Source organism: Oncorhynchus kisutch, unplaced genomic scaffold (genome assembly GCF_002021735.2).
Source record: "Oncorhynchus kisutch isolate 150728-3 unplaced genomic scaffold, Okis_V2 scaffold2102, whole genome shotgun sequence".
In the NCBI taxonomy this organism is placed as follows: domain Eukaryota; kingdom Metazoa; phylum Chordata; class Actinopteri; order Salmoniformes; family Salmonidae; genus Oncorhynchus; species Oncorhynchus kisutch.
Genome location: NW_022264047.1, coordinates 7,785 through 28,544, shown reverse-complemented (window position 1 = coordinate 28,544; position 20,760 = coordinate 7,785). Strand labels below are relative to the sequence as shown.

General features: G+C 44.6%; 1 long non-coding RNA gene across 1 annotated transcript; it reads left to right on the top strand.

The window, feature by feature from the left end:
• The first annotated feature begins 1,742 nt into the window (after window positions 1-1,742).
• LOC116369252 (uncharacterized) lies at window positions 1,743-2,707 on the top strand. Its single transcript, XR_004208614.1, has 3 exons — window positions 1,743-1,802; window positions 2,088-2,176; window positions 2,282-2,707. It is a non-coding gene; the product is annotated as an uncharacterized LOC116369252 (long non-coding RNA).
• Window positions 2,708-20,760: the final 18,053 nt, after the last annotated feature.

Sequence of the window (20,760 nt, the reverse complement as noted above, 5' to 3'; positions counted from 1 at the left end):
TTTTATTTCTCTCTCCTCTAACCCTGTGACTTTTCTGTGTCTCTGAAGGTGGATATGAAGATATTTCACTACAAGGTTCACCTGTCAGAAGAGGTGTCAAGGGCAAACATCAAATTCAAACCCTGTCACACCTACCTGGTAAAACCGCTGCTGTGACACACACACACACACACACTGAAACACACTCACCTCTGTATCCCACTGGTATCACCACATATTTTCAATGTGGATAATTGGGTAGTATTGGGTTGAGACGTTAATCAATGCGATTACCCACTCAAAAGGACAGCTAAAAATGGGTTGAATTTCCAATGTTGCATCACTATGCTTTCAACCATCTAAAAGCACAACAAAATTCCAATGGAAAAACAATGTCTGATTTTTGGTTTAGTTGTCAACCAAATATCTATCACTGCGCTTTCAACCATTTAAAACCACAGCAAAGTTCAAATGGGAATTTCAATTATATTTAGTTTATTTATACAACAGATTAATGTGTTATCACTGTGCTTCATTTATTAGCAGAACCAAATGACCTGGATTGCAGTTGAAATGACATTAAAAGTGCACGTGATCAATGCCATTTGAAATTTCCACAGATTTTTTTCACATTTGTGAAGATCCCCACAAACCTTCAACGACCTACAGTATGTATGCTATCTTCAACCTGCACGCTTTATATGATTACATAAGAAGAAATGTATAGTTACAATAACTATGGGTGTGTTACTCATTAGTTTGGAAGATAGCCTTAACTTTAGGCTCTTTAATGTATTACAAAAGTATTATTGAATTGTGTTTGGTTGACAAGGCAACCACATATCAACATATAAAAGAGATGTGTCTACTGCATGGATAGTTCCATCTGAGCCACTAATAGCATTCTTTAACTTTTATTGTTGGTTGAGTTGGAGACGTTAATCCAACATGTCATTTGTTAACTTGTCGAAAAGTTAATAGGCTATTTATAAAAATAAATAAAAATAGGCTATTGTATTTCAAAAGTGATATTGAGTTTGGTTGAAGGAGATTTATCTTCTGCTTGGATAGTTTCATCTGTTAACACTGTAAATGCACTTTAAACTAGCAAGCACACACATTTTCTTAAGACATTTACTATTTTCCACATTTCTATTTGGTACTATTTTTCCTTTGGAATAGAAGCGTTGCGCGATGCGTTTTACGTAAATAATCACGGACTCGATGCAGCCAATCACTGCTGAGAGCGCGTTGATCGACAAAAACTGAAAATGGCGGAAAGCAGCGCGGAAGTCACATTCAAAAAGGTAAGAGAAAGTAGCCAATACTATTAATTGTTATATGTTGTGAGTCACATAATTCCGACTAAAGCAAGATCACAAGCCACATTTTCAAATTAGACTGAGCAGACTGTATGGAGCTAATTCAGCGGGGTAGCGCGCTAAATCATCAGCCTACTGGATACTTCTGACAACACTGGCAGTTGTTTTTGGAAGCAGTTCACTACAGTAACTTTAACGTGCTGTTATCGTGCATACTGTTATTCAGAATCATGGGTTTTCTCTTTCTTTTTAGGAGACAGTAAGCAAAGTCCTGTCAAGCTTCTTCAAGGACGAGAACTAAAGGCGAGTTGCTAGCTAGTGGAGTTGTTTAATGTAACTATCCTGGAAAGGAGTTGGACCTGATCATGTTTAGTCAAATGAAGCAGCAGTTGTAGGCTGTTAACTAAGTCATCGCATTTTGACCTTTGTTTCTTTGTTTTTCTCAAGTCGGTGCCGATGCTGTCCTCCTTATGGCAGAGATGCTACATGTGTTTGTTCAAGGTAAGTTCAAACGATTGATTGTGGCTGTAATGTACATGGAAATCAATGGAGGTGTTTATACAGGCTGAGATGATGGTGTTTTATATAACTTCAATATGAGATGAAGATATCAGGATTCGTAAAGCATCTTAGAGTAGGAATACTGATCTAGGATCAGATGTGTCCCCCTATCCATATAATCGTATTCATTATGATCTAAAATGCTGAATGCAAAACTGTGCCTAGATCAGCAGTCTTTACTCCGAGTTGCTTTAGGAATACAGACTCTGACTCTTTGTTTCTCAGAAGCTGCACAAAGAACGATAAAACAGGCTGAGGCAGAGGACTGTGACCGAATGGACATAGAACACTTTGAGAAGATCCTGCCTCAACTGGTGTGTAAATATACCCATGAATTCTATTAAATATCCTCTCCTATTATTGTCAAGGAATGACAGTATAAGAATCAACAGTCATAACATATTTCATTTCTTCCCCAGCTGTTGGATTTCTAGTATGACTTCAGGCCAGAAGATGGCGCCAGAGAGCTATCCAGTCCTCAATTCAGAATTCGAGAGATTGACCAACTCTTGGAGGACAATGGAAGTAAAGAAAAAGGCTTCTGTTTTGTTTGTAAACGTAAAGAAGCACTTTATTTACTTCTATTGTCCTCCAAGAGTGTCTGAATCTACTTCTTCTTAATTCATGCACCTTGGTTGGAGAGAGGGAGGGATCCCTTCCACCGGTCCTACATTCAGCCCATTTAGGATATTCTATTGTAATTAGTCCTTTATTTCAGTTACATTGCACACGGTCTCTCGAACTCTGTACATTTTGCTCTGTGGTTTTGCCTTCGTTTGTTGTTTGAAATGATTTGAAACCATTGCTAACTAATAAAAGTTGTTGCGTGCTTTTTTTATTTATTACATCAGTCTGTGACACCTATTTCCTTGGGGAAACATGTATTGTAAACCTAAAAGCGTTTTATTGTAATCAGTTGTGTGATAGGAATTCACACCTAGTACTCCAGCAGCATTGGGGGAGGATCAGGTGTTTGACCATAAAACATATACGGTGACCTTATTGGGACATCACTTTGGATTTGAAATTATACAATGGTTAAGGTGCAGACGGCCTGCTTTAATGGTTTAGGTGCAGACGGCCTGCTTTAATGGTTAAGGTGCAGACGGGCCGCTTTAATGGTTAAGGTGCGGACGGGCCGCTTTAATGGTTAAGGTGCAGACGGGCCGCTTTAATGGTTAAGGTGCAGACGGGCCGCTTTAATGGTTAAGGTGCAGACGGGCCGCTTTAATGGTTAAGGTGCAGACGGGCCGCTTTAATGGTTAAGGTGCACACGGGCCGCTTTAATGGTTAAGGTGCAGACGGGCCGCTTTAATGGTTAAGGTGCAGACGGGCCGCTTTAATGGTTAAGGTGCAGACGGGCCGCTTTAATGGTTAAGGTGCAGACGGGCCGCTTTAATGGTTAAGGTGCAGACGGGCCGCTTTAATGGTTAAGGTGCACACGGGCCGCTTTAATGGTTAAGGTGCAGACGGCCTGCTTTAATGGTTAAGATGCAGACGGGCTGCTTTAATGGTTAAGGTGCAGACGGGCCGCTTTAATGGTTAAGATGCAGACGGGCCGCTTTAATGGTTAAGATGCAGACGGGCCGCTTTAATGGTTAAGGTGCAGACGGGCCGCTTTAATGGTTAAGATGCAGACGGGCTGCTTTAATGGTTAAGGTGCAGACGGGCCGCTTTAATGGTTAAGGTGCAGACGGGCCGCTTTAATGGTTAAGGTGCAGACGGCCTGCTTTAATGGTTAAGGTGCAGACGGCCTGCTTTAATGGTTAAGGTGCAGACGGGCTGCTTTAATGGTTTAGGTGCAGACGGCCTGCTTTAATGGTTAAGGTGCAGACGGCCTGCTTTAATGGTTAAGGTGCAGACGGCCTGCTTTAATGGTTAAGGTGCAGACGGGCTGCTTTAATGGTTTAGGTGCAGACGGCCTGCTTTAATGGTTAAGGTGCAGACGGCCTGCTTTAATGGTTAAGGTGCAGACGGGCCGCTTTAATGGTTAAGGTGCAGACGGGCCACTTTAATGGTTAAGGTGCAGACGGGCCGCTTTAATGGTTAAGGTGCAGACGGGCCGCTTTAATGGTTAAGGTGCAGACGGCCTGCTTTAATGGTTAAGGTGCAGACGGGCTGCTTTAATGGTTAAGGTGCAGATGGGCTGCTTTAATGGTTAAGGTGCAGACGGGCCGCTTTAAATGACAGTGGTTTTTGTACATAGTTCCCCTTTTTGTAGGGGAGCAAAAGCTTGTGACTAACTTGTTGGATGCATTTGTTAGTTTTGGTTGTTTCAGATTCATTTTCTGCCCATTAGAAGTGAATGGTAAACAATGTATTGTGTCAATTTGGAGTCCCTTTAATTGTAAATAAGAATAGAATGTTTATTAAAACTTTAATGGTTGTGACCATGATTATGCAACGGTCCTGAATCAATCCTGAGTAATGAGGTTAAAGTGCAGACTGTCAGCTTTCATTCCACATTAATGTGGATGATACCATGATTACGTATAGTCCTGAATTAATCATGAATAATGAGTGAGAAAGCTGCACAAATATCATAACCCCCAAAAATGCTAACAATAATAATACGACACCATTACAATAATGGCAGGTTAGCACTTTTGGGGGGGTTGTGATATTTGTGCAGCTTTCTCACTCATTATTCACTATTAATTCAGGACTATCCGTAATCATGGTATCATCCACATTAATGTGGAAAATACCCTCAAATTAAAGCTGACAGTCTGCACTTTAACCTCGTAGTCATTGTATCATTTCAAATTCAGAGTGCTGGAGTACAAAGCCAAAACAACAATAATTACGGAGTGTACTGAATATGTTTATATATATTTAATACAATAGAAACAGAAACCAGGGGCCATGTTCAGGACTAAGAAACATCACAGAACATTTAGATAGATTCTATGTAGAACAGATATGATTGTCTTATGCATTAAGGTCATTGTTTGTACATTGCATATCAATAGAATTCAGATGATCTTAGCTCTAAAGATGATCTTTATGTTTTTGGGAACCTTCACCCCAGAAAGTTTAGCATAAATGAATACACCCCAGTGGTGCAGTCCTCTTCTATACAGCACCGCCACACTACAGCCCACCTGTGTCTGGCTCTGCAACAACAGGTGGTTGCAGCATGCTCTCTGGCTGGCTTCGCCCCCCCCCCCCCATCAAAGGCTCCTGGAGCAGTTGGAAGCAATTAGAGTAATAAGGGGAGCAGCCAGGCCCTTGGATGATGACAAGTGGCAGGAAAAAAGGAGTACCCCCTCCAGACCCTTTGAAGGTCCCTTCTGCTGTCCTGCGATGTTTAGTTAGGAAGGGAGGGGAGGAATGGGACTTCGAGGTACAGGCCAGAGGAAAGTTGAATGGAGTGTGCGTGCATGAGTGTGTTTTTGTCTCTCTGTGTGTGTGTCAGCCAAACCATTGCAGAGACCACACGCATAGATCTTCCATTTGAAAAGAAGAAGCAAAACAGAAGGAATTGGAACATGGCCCACAGGGGAAGAGCAGGGTGTAATTGTGATGGTAAATAAATTAGGCATGGGGGGGGGGGGGGGGGTATTTTACCTTGAGAGAGTCTGATGACTGGGTTATTCTAACCTGAGAGAGCCTGATGACTGGGTTATTTTACCCTGAGAGAGCCTGATGACTGTGGGTTATTCTAACCTGAGAGAGCCTGATGACTGGGTTATTTTACCCTGAGAGAGTCTGATGACTGGGTTATTCTAACCTGAGATAGCCTGATGACTGGGTTATTTTACCCTGAGAGAGTCTGATGACTGTGGGTTATTCTAACCTGAGAGCCTGATGACTGTGGGTTATTCTAACCTGAGAGAGACTGATGACTGGGTTATTCTAACCTGAGAGAGCCTGATGACTGTGGGTTATTCTAACCTGAGAGAGCCTGATGACTGTGGGTTATTCTAACCTGAGAGTGTCTGATGACTGGGTTATTCTAACCTGAGAGCCTGATGACTGGGTTATTCTAACCTGAGAGAGCCTGATGACTGGGTTATTTTACCCTGAGAGAGTCTGATGACTGTGGGTTATTCTAACCTGAGAGAGCCTGATGACTGGGTTATTTTACCCTGAGAGAGTCTGATGACTGTGGGTTATTCTAACCTGAGAGCCTGATGACTGTGGGTTATTCTAACCTGAGAGAGACTGATGACTGGGTTATTCTAACCTGAGAGAGCCTGATGACTGGGTTATTTTACCCTGAGAGAGTCTGATGACTGTGGGTTATTCTAACCTGAGAGCCTGATGACTGTGGGTTATTCTAACCTGAGAGAGACTGATGACTGGGTTATTCTAACCTGAGAGAGCCTGATGACTGGGTTATTCTAACCTGAGAGAGTCTGATGACTGGGTTATTCTAACCTGAGAGAGCCTGATGACTGGGTTATTTTACCCTGAGAGAGTCTGATGACTGGGTTATTCTAACCTGAGAGCCTGATGACTGTGGGTTATTCTAACCTGAGAGAGCCTGATGACTGGGTTATTTTACCCTGAGAGAGTCTGATGACTGGGTTATTCTAACCTGAGATAGCCTGATGACTGGGTTATTTTACCCTGAGAGAGTCTGATGACTGTGGGTTATTCTAACCTGAGAGCCTGATGACTGTGGGTTATTCTAACCTGAGAGAGACTGATGACTGGGTTATTCTAACCTGAGAGAGCCTGATGACTGTGGGTTATTCTAACCTGAGAGAGCCTGATGACTGTGGGTTATTCTAACCTGAGAGTGTCTGATGACTGGGTTATTCTAACCTGAGAGCCTGATGACTGGGTTATTCTAACCTGAGAGAGCCTGATGACTGGGTTATTTTACCCTGAGAGAGCCTGATGACTGGGTTATTTTACCCTGAGAGAGTCTGATGACTGTGGGTTATTCTAACCTGAGAGCCTGATGACTGTGGGTTATTCTAACCTGAGAGAGACTGATGACTGGGTTATTCTAACCTGAGAGAGCCTGATGACTGTGGGTTATTCTAACCTGAGAGAGCCTGATGACTGTGGGTTATTCTAACCTGAGAGTGTCTGATGACTGGGTTATTCTAACCTGAGAGAGCTTTATAGGGTGCCATTTGGGACAGGCCCTAGCCAGCATGGTTTCACTGTGAGTCAGCATAGCTGTACAGCACCTCACACTTTATTTATGGAGCTGATGAATGACTCACTGGGCTTACAACTGCTGCTAACATATACAGCTGGATGTAAAGTGGGGGGATTTGAGACATAGCTAGCCCTGCTGGGTGCTCAAGGATACAACACCTGGCATTTGACCTGTAGTGTCTTAGCTCTTATTACTTATTTATATAATAAGAAAGACTCTGAATACCAGGAGTTGAACTGGAGCTTCACATTTACTAAAACAAGTTAGTACCAGAATAACAGAACAACACTGGGCATGACCATTCTTAAAGGGGCATCAGTAATTAACAGAACATAACATGACCCAGCCCCATTTAGGTAGTGAATTAGATCTAGACAATTCCATGTCCAGCACTGCACATTTATGGAACCATTTTTCCTTAGCAACCTAAAAGTGATGTGTTTATTGAGTGTATGTCTGCAGTGCACCACACAGCAGAGACTAAACTAAACTATGAAAAGGGTCAGCCACACATTTTGGTAGGTATAGGTGACAATTCTCCTAAAGTGCAGGTGTCCAACTCATTCCATGGAAGGCAGTGTCTGTTGGTTTTCACTCCTTCCTTGTACCTGATTGATTAGTCAAAGGAAAAAAAATCAGCCCAAAACCACTTATTCCTTTAATTGCAAACATTTCTGCAAACCTTTTAGAATAGTATTATTTTATTTCACCTTTATTTAACCAGGTAGGCCAGTTGAGAACACCTTTATTTAACCAGGTAGGCTAGTTGAGAACACCTTTATTTAACCAGGTAGGCTAGTTGAGAACAAGTTCTCATTTACAACTGCGACCTGGCCAAGATAAAGCAAAGCAGTGCGACACAAACCTCAACACAGAGTTACACATAGAATAAACAACCGTACAGTCAATAACACAATAGAAAAAAAGAAAGTCTATATAATGTGTGCAAATGAGGAGTAAGGCAATAAATATGCCATCGTAGCGAAGTAATTACAATAGAGCAGATTAACACTGGAGTGTGCAAGTAGAAATACGGGTGTGCAAAAGAGCAGAAAAGTAAATAAAAATAATATGGGGATGAGGTAGGTAGATTGGATGGGCTATTTACAGATGGGTTATGTACAGCTGTAGCGAACGGTTAGCTGCTCAGAGAGCTGATGTTTAAAGTTAGTGAGGGAAATATAAGTCTTCAGCTTCAGTAATTTTTGCAATTCGTTCCCTTCATTGGCAGCAGAGAACTGGAAGGAAAGGCGGCCAAAGAAGGTGTTGGCTTTGGGGATGACCAGTGAGATATACCTGCTGGAGTGCGTGCTATGGGTGGGTGTTGTTATCATGACCAGTGAGGTGAGATAAGGCAGAGCTTTACCTAGCAAATACTTATAGATGACCTGGAGCCAGTGGGTCTGGTGACGAATATGTAGCGAGGGCCAGCCGACGAGAGCATACAGGTCGCAGTAGTGGGTGGTATATGGAGTTTTGGTGACAAAACGGAGGGCACTGTGATAGACTGCATCCAGTTTGCCGAGTAGGGTGTTGGAGGCTATTTTGTAAATGACATCGCCGAAGTCGAGGATCAGTAGGATAGTAAGTTTTACGAGGGTACGTTTGGTGGCGTGAGTGAAGGAGGCTTTGTTGTGAAATAGGATGACGATTCTAGATTTAATTTTGGATTGGAGATGTTTAATATGAGTCTGGAAGGAGAGTATACAGTCTAGCCAGACACCTACGTATTTGTAGTTGTCCACATATTAATTAAGTCAGAACCATCCAGATTAGTTATGCTAGGTGGGTGCGGGCGGCGAACGGTTGAAAAGCATGCATTGAGTTTTACTAGCGTTTAAGAGGAGTTGGAGGCCACGGAAGGAGTGTTGTATGGCATTGAAGCTCGTTTGGATGTTTGTTAAAACCTTTTTGGGATAGGTGGGGCGCTAACGAAATTTAAAATACAAAAATCGTAATATTAAACATTCATGAAAATATCAGTATCTTACATTGTTTAAAAGCTTAACTTCTTGTTAATCCAGCTTGTTAATGCACGCCACAAGACTACAGTCAAAATGAAAGCCACATAGAAAAACTACAAATTCTAGCTCATTTGAAAAAAAACAAGCCTGAAAGTCTTTCTAAAGACTGTTGACATCTAGTGGAAGCCCTAGGAACTGCAATCTGGGAGATATTCCTTTGATTTCCCCATAAACAAGCATTTTAATGGGCAGACAACTAAAAAAAAAGATTCCAGATGGATTCTCCTCGGGTTTACACCGGCCATATCAGTTCTGTTACACTCACAGACATTATTTTAACCGTTTCAGAAACTTCAGAGTGTTTTCTATCCAATACCATTATATGCATATCCTAGCTTCTGGGCCTGAGTAACTGGCAGTTTACTTTGGGCACCTCAGTCACCCGAACTTCCGAATACTGCCCCCTATCCCGAATAAGTTAACACAGTGTCCAAAGAAGGTCCAGATGTAAACAGAATGGTGTCGTCTGCGTAGAGGTGGATCAGGGAAATCACCCGCAGCAAGAGCGACATCGTTGATATATACAGAGAAAAGAGTCGGCCCGATAATTGAACCCTGCGGTACCCTCATAGAGACTGCCAGAGGTCTGGGCAACAGGCCCTCCGATTTGACACACTGAACTCTGTCTGAGAAGTAGCTGGTGAACCAGGCGAGGCAGTCATTTTAGAAACCAAGGCTGTTGAGTCTGCCGATAAGAATACGGTGATTTACAGAGTCGAAAGCCTTGGCCAGGTTGATGAAGACGGCTGCACAGTACTGTCTTTTATCGGTGGCGGTTATGATATCGTTTAGTACATTGAGCGTGGTTGACCAGCTCAGAAACCGGATTGCACAGTGGAGAAGGTACGGTGGGATTTTAAATGGTCAGTGATCTGTTTATTAACTTGGCTTTCGAAGACTTTAGAAAGGCAGGGCAGGATGGATATAGTTCTGTAACAGTTTGGGTCTAGAGTGTCACCCCCTTTGAAGAGGGGGATGACCACGGCAGCTTTCCAATCTTTAGGGATCTCGGACGATATGAAAGAGAGTTTGAACAAACTGGTAATAGTAGATGCAACAATGGCGGCAGATTATTTTACAAAGAGAGGGTCCAGATTGTCTAGCCCAGCTGATTTGTACGGGTCCAGGTTTTGTAGCTCTTTCAGAACATCTGCTATCTGGATTTGGGTGAAGGAGAAGCTGGGGAGGCTTGGGCAGGTAGCTGCGGGGCTGCGGAGTTGTTGGCCTTTTTTGGGCTAGCCAGGAGGAAAGCATGGCCAGCCGTAAATGAATGCTTATTGAAATTCTCGATTATCGTGGATTTATTGGTGGTGACAGTGTTTCCTAGCCTCAGTGCAGTGGGCAGCTGGGATGAGGTGCTCTTATTCTCCATGGACTTTACAGCGTCCCACAGCTTTTTGGAAGTAGAGCTACAGGATGCACATTTCTGTTTGAAAAAGCTAGCCTTTGCTTTCCTGACCGACTGTGTGTATTGGTTCCTAACTTCCCTGAAAAGTTGTGTATTGCTGGGACTATTCGATGCGAGTGTAGTCAGGTCTGGAGTGAACCAAGGGCTATATCTGTTCTTAGTTCTACATTTTTTGAAAGGGGCATGCTTATTTAAGATGGTAAGGAAATTACATTTAAAGAACGACCAGGCATCCTCGACTGACGGGATGAGGTCAATATCCTTCCAGGATACCCGGGTCAGGTCGATTAGAAAGGCCTGCTCGCAGAAGTGTTTTAGGGAGCGTTTGACAGTGATGAGGGGTGGTCGTTTGACCGTGGACCCATAGCAGATGCAGGCAATGAGGCAGTGATCGCTGAGATCCTAATTGAAAACAGCGAAGGTGTATTTGGAAGGCAAGTTGGTCAGGATAATATCTATGAGGGGGCCCATGTTTACGGATTTAGGGTTGTATCTGGTGTGTTCCTTGATAATTTGTGTGAGATTGAGGGCATCTAGCTTAGATTGTAGGACTGCTGGGGTATTAAGCCAGTTTAGGTCACCTAACAGAACGAACTCTGAAGATAGATGGGGGGCAATCAATTCACATATGGTGTCCAGGGCACAGCTGAGAGCTGAGGGGGGTATATAACAGGTGGAAACAGTGAGAGACTTATTTCAGGAGAGATAAATTTTTTAAATTAGAACCTCTAACTGTTTGGGCATAGACCTGGAAAGTATCACAGACCTTTGCAGGCTATCTCTGCAGTATATTGCAACTCCTCCCCCTTTGGCAGTTGTATCTTGACGGAAAATGTTGTAGTTGGGGATGGAAATCTCAGAATTTTTGGTGGCCTTCCTAAGCCAGGATTCAGACACGGAAAGGACATCAGGGTTGGAGGAGTGTGCTAAAGCAGTGAGTAAAAAAAACTTAGGGAGGAGGCTTCTGATGTTAACATGCATGAAGCCAAGGCTTTTTGGGCTACAGAAGTCAACAAATGAGTGCATGGGGACACGCAGGGTCTGGGTTTACCTCCACATCATCTGAGGAACAAAGGAGGAGTAGGATGAGGGTATGGCTAAAGGATATCAAAACTGGTCATCTAGTGCATTGGGGAAAGAGAATAAAAGGAGTAGATTTCTGGGCATGGTAGGATAGATTCAGGGCATAATGTACAGACAGGGGTGTGGGAACAGTGGAGGTAAGCCCAGGCATTGAGTGACGATAAGAGAGATTGCATCTCTGGATGCACTAGTCAAGCTGGGTGAGGTCACCGCATGTGTGGGAGGTGGGACAAAGGAGGTATCTGGGGCATGTTGAGTGGGACTAGGGGCTCCGCAGTAAACTAAAGCAATGATAACTATCTTAAACCACAGTATACAAGGCATGTTGACATTTGAGAGACATGAAGCGAGGGATAAGGCAATCACAGGTGTTGATTGGGAGAGCTAGCTAAGACAACGGGTAAGACAACAACAGCTAATCAGTTAAGACAACAACAACAGGTAAAATGGCGATCAATGGGCAGAGAGTGTCAGTTAACTACACACAGGACCTGAGTTCGAGGCTGGGGCCGACAGATAAACAAAAAATAAACTAAATGGAGTACCGTGATTAATGAACAGTCCAGCAGGCATCAGCTATGTAGCCAAGTGATCATAGGGTCCAGTGAACAGCAATAGATGAAACAGGGAAGCCGTTGGGTAGTCGTTGCTACGCTAGCCAGCAGGAGACACGGCGTTCAAAGTTAGCAGGGCCGGGGCTAGTAGAAGCGTCTGCTCCGACGTCCGGCCAAGGCCGGTTGAGGGCACAACGGAGGGAGTTACGTCGGCAGACGCTGGGAGTAACTCTATAGCCACTCGGAATAAGTCTGTAACGTAACAAAATGTGGGGAAAGTCAAGGGATCTGAGTACTTTCCCAATGCACTGCATATGTAAAACTATTGATTTAGTTTCCTAATGTGTAACAAACTGAACAATTTCAAAGTATTGCATTACAATTGCCACAAATATACTGTAACTAATCATAAAGATGTCAATTCACAATGTGTGTATTATATGAGAAGACATGATTCCACAGAGACAGTTAACTTTACAGTTCCCTTTGATATAATGATTGTGCCTACTGTCCAGAGATGTTTGAGATGCATTAACATTAACTGTAGTCAACCTCCAATACTGAGTACTATTGCAAATCTCCACTGAAGTGTTCTTGGAAGATCTCTGTAATGGTAGTGAAGTAGTGGTGCTACCCCACCACTTTTCTCCTTCTGCATCTTAGTGGAACTAATGACATCTGAAGGCAGCATTACTAAACATCTGAAAGCAGTTAGGACGAGACTGGGGAGGATCGTGGAAGAGAGTAATGAGTTGAAGGTTTTCAAGATCGTACATTAAAGGCTAGGGAGTGTCGACAGCCCATGTCTGTATCCCAAATGGCACCCTTTCCTCCACAGTGCACTACTGGGCCCTGGTCAAAAGTAGTGCACTACGTAGGGAATAAGGTGGTGCCATTTGAGACACAGCCCATTCCAGACGCATTGGAGAAGCTCCGGAGCAAGGAGGCTTTTACCAGGAGACACGCACTGATCCGTCTCCAATCCCGATGACTGCTCTTGGACACACGTGGGATAAAGGCCCTGCTCGTGGCTGTGGCTATTAGTGTGATGGTGGTCGTCATGATCTGTACTGACGTTATGGAAGCAGCAGTAGCCATGCCTGGCCTCTCCTCGAGCTCTGTTCTCTACACAAACAAGTAGAGAAAGAGAGACAGAGAGAGATATATATATTAAGTGAGATAATGTCAGACTGCTATGTTTGGGGGCCTCTTCTCCGGCCCAAGAGGGGCCTTTAAAGACAGGAATTTCAATAAGCTTTTTCCAGAATAACGTACTCAAAATCCAATATCTATGATAATAACCAAATAAATATTATAGCGAATGTGGGGGTAGCCCGACCAAGATACAAACCCAGGTTCAGCAACTGTCAACTCAACACCTTAGCTGTCACGCCAAGATATCCGAGCCTCTTGATGAGGTTGTTAGGCATTGGGTTGAGGTCGCTACAATATGTTGTCCTTTGTATCATTAAGGTAGGGTTGATGTCATTTATTAAGTTATTTTTTATAATTTTTATTTAACCTTTATTTAACTAGGCAAGTGAGTTAAGAACAAATTCTTATTTACAATGACAGCCTACCCTGGCCGAACCCGGGCGACGCTGGGCCAATTGTGCCCTATGTGACTCCCAATTATGGCCGGATGTGATGCAGCCTGAATTCAAATCAGGTAATGCAGTGACACCTCTTGCACTGAGAAGCAGTGCCATTCATTAAGGTAGGGTTTATGTCATTCAGCAAGGTAGAGTTGATGTCATTCATTAAGGTACTGTTGATGTCATTCAGTAAGGAAGGATTGATGTCATTCATTAAGGTACTGTTGATATCATTCATTAAGGTAGGGTTGGCGTCATTCATTAAGGTACTGTTGATGTCATTCATTAAGGTACTGTTGATGTCATTCAGTAAGGAAGGGTTGATGTTATTCAGTATGGTACTGTTGATGTCATTCATTAAGGAAGGGTTGATGTCATTCAACAAGGAAGGGTTGATGTCATTCATTAAGGTACTGTTGATGTCATTCAGTAAGGTAGGTTTGATGTCATTCATTAAGGTACTGTTGATGTCATTCATTAAGGTAGAGTTGATGTCATCCATTAAGGTAGGGTTGATGTCGTTCATTAAGGTACTGTTGATGTCATTCATTAAGGTACTGTTGATGTCATTCATTAAGGTAGGGTTGATGTCATTCAGTAAGGTAGGTTTGATGTCATTCATTAAGGTACTGTTGATGTCATTCAGTAAGGTACTGTTGATGTCATTCAGTAAGGTAGGCATGATGTCATTCAGTAAGGTAGGTATGATGTCATTCAGTAAGGTAGATATGATGTCATTCATTAGGGTATTGTTGATGTCATTCAGTAAGGTAAGGTTGATGTCATTCAGTAAGGTACTGTTGATGTCATTCAGTAAGGTAGGCATGATGTCATTCAGTAAGGTAGGTATGATGTCATTCAGTAAGGTAGATATGATGTCATTCATTAGGGTATTGTTGATGTCATTCAGTAAGGGAGGCTTGATGTCATTCATTAAGGAAGGGTTGATGTCATTCATTAAGGAAGGATTGATGTCATTCAGTAAGGTAAGGTTAATGTCATTCAGTAATGTAGGGTTGATATCATTCATTTAGGTACTGTTGATGTCATTCAATAAGGTAGGGTTGATGTCGTTCAGTAAGGTAGGTATTATGTCATTCAGTAAGGTAGAGTTGATGTCATTCAGCAAGGTAGATTTGATGTCATTCATTAAGGTACTGTTGATGTCATTCATTAAAGTAGGGTTGATGTCATTCAGTAAGGTAGGGTTGATGTCATTCAGTAAGGTAGGGTTTATGTCATTCAGTAAGGTACTGTTGATGTCATTCAGTAAGGTACTGTTGATGTCATTCATTAAGGTACTGTTGATGTCATTCAGTAAGGTACTGTTGATGTCATTCAGTAAGGAAGGATTGATGTCATTCATTAAGGTACTGTTGATATCATTCATTAAGGTAGGGTTGGCGTCATTCATTAAGGTACTGTTGATGTCATTCATTAAGGTACTGTTGATGTCATTCAGTGAGGTACTGTTGATGTCATTCATTAAGGTACTGTTGATGTCATTCAGTAAGGTAGAGTTGATGTCATTCATTAAGGTAGGGTTGATGTCATTCATTAAGGTACTGTTGATGTCATTCAGTAAGGTAGGGTTGATGTCATTAATTAAGGTACTGTTGATGTCATTCATTAAGGTACTGTTGATGTCATTCATTAAGGTACTGTTGATGTCATTCATTAAGGTACTGTTGATGTCATTCATTAAGGTACTGTTGATGTCATTCATTAAGGTACTGTTGATGTCATTCATTAAGGAAGGGTTGATGTCATTCATTAAGGTACTGTTGATGTCATTCATTAAGGAAGGGTTGATGTCATTCAACAAGGAAGGGTTGATGTCATTCAACAAGGAAGGGTTGATGTCATTCTACACGGAAGGGTTGATGTCATTCATTAAGGTAGGCTTGATATTGTTTCAACAGAGTCAGAAATTACAATGGTTGAGGTCACTACAATATGTTGTCCTTCGTATCATTAAGGTAGTCATTCTGACTGTGTTAAAAGGGTTGAGGTCAGTGATGAGAAACTTGGAAAGTTCTTCTGATGTGTGATGCTGTATGTTCTGGTTCTGAGTTAAGGTTGTCTCCTTCATATTCATCGTGATGTACTCTAATGCTTGGACTGCTAGTCTTCTCTTGTCTTACCTGAAAGGAAACACACAAAACAGAATCTACACTGTAACCAAGGTTTGACACACACACACACACAATTTGATAGTAACACTCATTTTCTGTAAACAACAGCAAATAAAAACACATTGAGAGAATAATGGTAACACCCTATGCCAGCATGCACAAATCTAAGGCTATCAACGACAGGTGTCGTTGGTGATAATAGTGGTGGTGACAGTGGGTGATGGAGTTGGGCCTTGGCTCACTCCACCCTTTTTTAGGGTGGAGTGAGTCTGGATTTCAGCATCAATCTGTGTTGTCCCTTTGAGGTCAGGATCATGTCAGTTTTTAGGGTGGAGTGAGTCTGGACGTCAGCATCACTTTATTGTCCCTTTGAGGGTACGTCAGGACCCCCCCCCCCCCACCGGTTTCCAGCGTTCTGTTTGAGCCCACGATGACTCAGCCTCCCAATATTATGTCTTCACTCCTCCAACAATTTTCTTCTCAGGCCCAGACTATAAGTTTGAGCTACAGTTCTACACCCTGTAGGATTCTGTCTCAGACTGTTTGGCCTGCTGTAACAGTACTGTAGCTGAACCACTGGATGTACCACATACAGTTTAGGAGGCACATAAAACATGGAGTATTTTTCCATTTCAAAATATAAACATTCATAGTGTGTAGGATTTTCATAAACACTAGCAATACATGCTAACAGTCAATCACAAATCATGAAGACTTACAAACACATAAGCTACTCACAAACATGAACAACACTGTATAACAAACATGTGTACACTTCATACATACTGTACACAGTCGCATGGACATTTGCGTATGGCCCTAACATGCCCTAGCTTGTATGTCTCGAGGAGAGAGGGTGTACCCTAACCCTAGTGTTGAGGAGAGAGGGTGTACCCTAACCCTACTGTTGAGGAGAGAGGGTGTACCCTAACCCTAGTGTTGAGGAGAGAGGGTGTACCCTAATCCTAGTGTTGAGGAGAGAGGGTGTACCCTAACCCTAGTGTTGAGGAGAGAGGGTGTACCCTAACCCTAGTGTTGAGGAGAGAGGGTGTACCCTACCCTACTGTTGAGGAGAGAGAGGGTACCCTAACCCTAGTGTTGAGGAGAGAGGGTGTACCCTACCCTAGTGTTGAGGAGAGAGGGTGTACCCTAACCCTAGGGTTGAGGAGAGAGGGTGTACCCTAACCCTAGTGTTGAGGAGAGAGGGTGTACCCTAACCCTAATGTTGAGGAGAGAGGGTGTACCCTAACCCTAGTGTTGAGGAGAGAGGGTGTACCCTAACCCTAGTGTTGAGGAGAGAGGGTGTACCCTAACCCTAGTGTTGAGGAGAGAGGGTGTACCCTAACCCTAGTGTTGAGGAGAGAGGGTGTACCCTAACCCTAGTGTTGAGGAGAGAGGGTGTACCCTAACCCTAGTGTTGAGGAGAGAGGGTGTACCCTAACCCTAGTGTTGAGGAGAGAGGGTGTACCCTAACCCTACTGTTGAGGAGAGAGGGTGTACCCTAACCCTAGTGTTGAGGAGAGAGGGTGTACCCTAACCCTAGTGTTGAGGAGAGAGGGTGTACCCTAACCCTAGTGTTGAGGAGAGAGTGTGTACCCTAACCCTAGTGTTGAGGAGAGAGGGTGTACCCTACCCTACTGTTGAGGAGAGAGAGGGTACCCTAACCCTAGTGTTGAGGAGAGAGGGTGTACCCTACCCTACTGTTGGGTAGAGAGAGGGTACCCTAACCCTAGTGTTGAGGAGAGAGGGTGTACCCTACCCTAGTGTTGAGGAGAGAGGGTGTACCCTAACCCTAGGGTTGAGGAGAGAGGGTGTACCCTAACCCTAGTGTTGAGGAGAGAGGGTGTACCCTAACCCTAGTGTTGAGGAGAGAGGGTGTACCCTAACCCTAGTGTTGAGGAGAGAGGGTGTACCCTACCCTACTGTTGAGGAGAGAGAGGGTACCCTAACCCTAGTGTTGAGGAGAGAGGGTGTACCCTAACCCTACTGTTGAGGAGAGAGGGTCTACCCTACCCTAGTGTTGAGGAGAGAGGGTGTACCCTAACCCTAGTGTTGAGGAGAGAGGGTGTACCCTAACCCTAGTGTTGAGGAGAGGGTGTACCCTAACCCTACTGTTGAGGAGAGAGGGTGTACCCTAACCCTACTGTTGAGGAGAGAGGGTGTACCCTAACCCTAGGGTTGAGGAGAGAGGGTGTACCCTACCCTAGTGTTGAGGAGAGAGGGTGTACCCTAACCCTAGTGTTGAGGAGAGAGGGTGTACCCTAACCCTAGTGTTGAGGAGAGAGGGTGTACCCTAACCCTAGTGTTGAGGAGAGAGGGTATACCCTACCCTAGTGTTGAGGAGAGAGGGTGTACCCTAACCCTAGTGTTGAGGAGAGAGGGTGTACCCTAACCCTAGTGTTGAGGAGAGAGGGTGTACCCTAACCCTAGTGTTGAGGAGAGAGGGTGTACCCTAACCCTAGTGTTGAGGAGAGAGGGTGTACCCTAACCCTAGTGTTGAGGAGAGAGGGTGTACCCTAACCCTAGTGTTGAGGAGAGAGGGTGTACCCTAACCTAGTGTTGAGGAGAGAGGGTGTACCCTACCTTAGTGTTGAGGAGAGAAGGTGTACCCTAACCCTAGTGTTGAGGAGAGAGGGTGTACCCTAGCCCTAGCGTGTGTGCACTGAATGTAAATACCCAGACGGTGTGCTCTGCCTGCAGTTTCCACGGCCGTGACACAAACACAGTGGGGGGTTCAAGGGGCCCCGGACGGAGCCTCTCTGAAGGACCCTCATCCTGAGGCCAGGCTTTGTTAGGGAGCCACTGGGCCCACTGGGTGGTTCTGATTAGAACATACCTGGCAGTTTGAGCTACTTGGGCTGGGCCGGCCTGGGATCACTCCTAACTGGTTTTGGCGCTTTGCTGTTAGGCCTGGGCCGGGGATGGGCTGCTGCTGTGCCCTCCCTATTGGCTGGGGTTTTGGACGACGCAGGGGGCGGAAAGGACTCTTCCGGAACCAGTGAGGTGGATGATGGGGTCAGCGACCTTGGCATGCAGCAGAGGAGGGAAAGAGGGGAGCAGAAGGAGGAGGGATGGACAATTAGGTGGAGGACTGGGGCTATTTCGGGAGCCATGGATTCTATCGTAGACACTGCACATACACTGTGCTGCGAACTGGCGTGCACACACACACACACACACACACAGTACTGTGGCCTACATGGCCAGGGTACAGGTCGACGATAACAAGAGTAAATCCACTTACATAACACACATGGTGCCCAAACTGAATGGGAGCAGACCATTCAATTAATGTCGGGAAGCCTCCCTCTAATAATAAAGTGCTGCTTTGTCTAAAATGACGTCAAAAGGGGTGTGGGGGGGGGGGGGGGGGGGTGGGGGGGGGGGGGGGGGGGGGGGGGGGGGGGGGGGGGGGGGGGGGGGGGGGGGGGGGGGGGGGGGGGGGGGGGGGGGGGGGGGGATCAAGTCGTACTCCAAACGAGCTGATTGGCCCTGCGGGACCCGAGGTCAGCGGATCAACCTATTTTTAGGAACGATCAAAGGGCCTGAAATAAAAATAGTGCTGCATGGGCCCTCTGGGTACCTGTCTATCAGGCTTACAGCGGGCTGGGAATATGAGCAGGGGAAACGTTTGATGATATTTCGAAAGGAGCAAGTAATGACCGAAATGTCTTTAGCTGCCAGGGGGGCAGACACAGTGTGATGTTTGGCCTTTGGTTAGGCTGCGGAGAGGATTGGCATCCACAGGTGTCATGGTTATCCCCTGCGCGTGGCTGCTGTTCACTGGACCAGTAAGTGAAGGACTAGTCTAAGGGCTACTACTACGGTAACATATTAGGGATCTACTGTCCCAATAATGTGGGATGGTGCAGCTCAATTCTCCATTGTTCCACCCCCTCATTTCTCCACCACTGTGGAGGAGACCGTAAAGAACTGATTCTGAACCTCTTGTGTTGTTGGACAGATCATTTCACTCAGGTTTGTTTGGCGCATTATGAATTCTGTGAATTCTGTGAATGGTCCAGCAGATTGGTGAATGGGAGCAGGTCACACACTTGCTTCCACTGACATAATGGAATTTGGCTTTGGCTAGCAGTGGCAACAGAGACTAGGGCTAAACACAACTTTAAATAAGGAAATACATTTGAGAATTTTCACTCTTCATTTACTTTTCAAGATCGTAAGACATTGTCCGGCCCAATTCACATGAGGCAGACAAGCCCACAGACAGAATTAATTCATTTTGTTTCATACACTTCAAAGTTATCACCAATCTGCTGGACTAAGATAAGTATATTCACAGAATTCGTAATGCACCAAACAAACCTGAGTGAAATGATCTGTCCAACAACACAAGAGGTTCAGAATCAGTTCTTTACGGTCTCCTCCACAGTGGTGGAGAGATAAGGGGGATGAGGGGGTGGAGAGATGAGGGGTTGGAGAGGTTGGAGAGATGAGGAGGATGAGAGTTTGGAGAGATGAGGGGGTGGAGAGATAAGGGGGGATGAGGGGGTGGAGAGATGAGGGGTTGGAGAGATGAGGAGGATGAGAGGTTGGAGAGATGAGGGGGTGGAGAGGTGAGGAGGGATGAGGGGGTGGAGAGGTGAGGAGGGATGAGGGGGTGGAGAGATGAGGGGGTGGAGAGGTGAGGGGGAGATAAGGGGGTGGAGAGATGAAGGGGTGGAGAGGTGAGGGGGAGATAAGGGGGTGGAGAGACGAGAGGATGGAGAGGTATTTAAAAAATATATATATTTTACCTTTATTTAACTAGGCAAGTCAGTTAAGAACAAATTCTTATTTTCAATGACGGCCTAGGAACAGTGGGTTAACTGCCTGTTCAGGGGCATAACAACAGATTTGTACCTTGTCAGCTTGGGGATTTGAACTTGCAATCTTCCGGTTACTAGTCCAACGCTCTAACCACTAGGCCACCCTGCCGCCCCAGGGGGATGAGGTGGGGGGATGAGGTGGAGAGATGAG